The sequence below is a fragment of the Corvus kubaryi genome, unplaced genomic scaffold (assembly GCF_017639235.1).
Source record: "Corvus kubaryi isolate FWS band 111438036 unplaced genomic scaffold, C.kubaryi_AGA036_p1.0 66, whole genome shotgun sequence".
NCBI lineage: Eukaryota > Metazoa > Chordata > Aves > Passeriformes > Corvidae > Corvus > Corvus kubaryi.
The window spans coordinates 34113900-34115394 of NW_024582054.1; the positions used below are offsets into that span (position 1 = coordinate 34113900).

A 1495-nucleotide genomic window follows, 5' to 3' on the forward strand; every position below is an offset into this window, starting at 1 on the left:
ACTTTTTTGCTACACAAAACCACATTTTATTACCATTTCTGGCTAAGCCTGGCATGAGTGAAAGCTCCTTCCCAAACCATTGGAACCATCTACCAAAATGAGGTACCCAAGCCAGTCTTGACTAAAAAAAAAAAATCACTCAGTGTAGCTTTAGTTTGAATTATTATTCAAACCTGACTTTTCTTGAAAACTTAAACAATTTTTAGCTGCAGGGTTACACTTTTTATTCATGGAAGCAGCTGTTTCATCACTAAGCAGCAAGATCCTGACCAAAAAATAAAACCAAACCAACAAAAAGACACAAACACAGGAACCCAAAGCTGGTGGTTATTTTTTTACTTGAAGACTCTCCAAAAAACAAAATTATTGTTACAGGTCATTAATTGATGAATGAATCAAATGAATCAGGCCTGGTCCAGGTGGTGATATGGAAAGGGCAGTCTGCTTTTTACAAAACTGATATTCAAGCAACATCAAAACACACAAAGGACAGGCTCTTACACTCAGGTTACATTGCTCAGCCTCAGTAAACACCTTTGGAATAGAGATTTTAAAACAACAACAACAAAAAAAAAAGTCAAGGAACTTAAATATTCACAGGACAAAACCATAATTATTATGGAAAATACGAAGGGTGAGATTAGCAGAGATCAGCAAACACAGGCTGCCTGTGGATAATCCAAGCAGGAGTTGCACACAGGGGCCGGATTCCAGCAGCTGGGAACAGTCACCCCTAAGAGGCAGCTCTGGGGTTTGGTTCTGTGCCTAAGGCAGGGAGAAGTGAGCAGCAGGCAGAGGCAAAAGGTAAATTAGGGCTGGAAGTTCTTGTTCAACCAGGAGCCCACAAGTACAGCACAACGAAGGAAAGGCTGGGTGTTCTTTTAAAATGAAAAGTCAGCCAAAAAGTCATCAGGGGGTCCTCTCTATATTGCACCAAGTTTGGTTGTAACTGAAAAATCAGAAACCCCTGCACTTAGAAAAGCTACATTTAAATATATCCCACACGGAGTGAGCAAAGACAGCTCAGCTTTTAAAACAATTCAACGCTTTTTCCTACCAGCTCCAACATTTCTGTCTTCTCCAGCCCTCTCCAAACTGAAAAATCACCACTGATCAAAGGCAGTGCTACTACTTCTCCTTAGTATTTATTTATTTATTGCTTCATTTAGGAGTGACAAAGGCTGAGAGATGGAAACTTCTAGAGAATTTAAGGCAATTCCACAAAACCAACACCTTAAGGGCATTTCTGGCACACAGTGGTCTTCATTCCAACACCAGGAGAGGTTTTATCTTTAAAAAAGGACAGGGACACTCTGATTTTAGCCAAAAAGACCCTTTCAAATATCAGTTTATCTTTCTAACATACAGCACTGAAGTCAAGTCATTCCAGAGCACCAATGTAGAGAAAATAAAAAGAGAAGTCAGATGAACAATTAAAAAAACCCCCACTAAATAACTACAAATAAAAACTAAAAAAACCCCTAAATAACTACAA

The 1495-nt window shown here is 39.0% G+C and overlaps 1 protein-coding gene across 1 annotated transcript in view; it reads right to left on the minus strand.

The window, feature by feature from the left end:
* Window positions 1-321: 321 nt before the first annotated feature.
* Window positions 322-1495, minus strand: part of TMX1 (thioredoxin related transmembrane protein 1) — a 6746-nt gene continuing 5572 nt past the window's right edge. The window contains exon 8 of the mRNA XM_042047691.1: window positions 322-1495. This exon is cut by the window's right edge and continues 1571 nt beyond it. The gene's annotated coding sequence lies outside the window, so the exon portion shown is untranslated.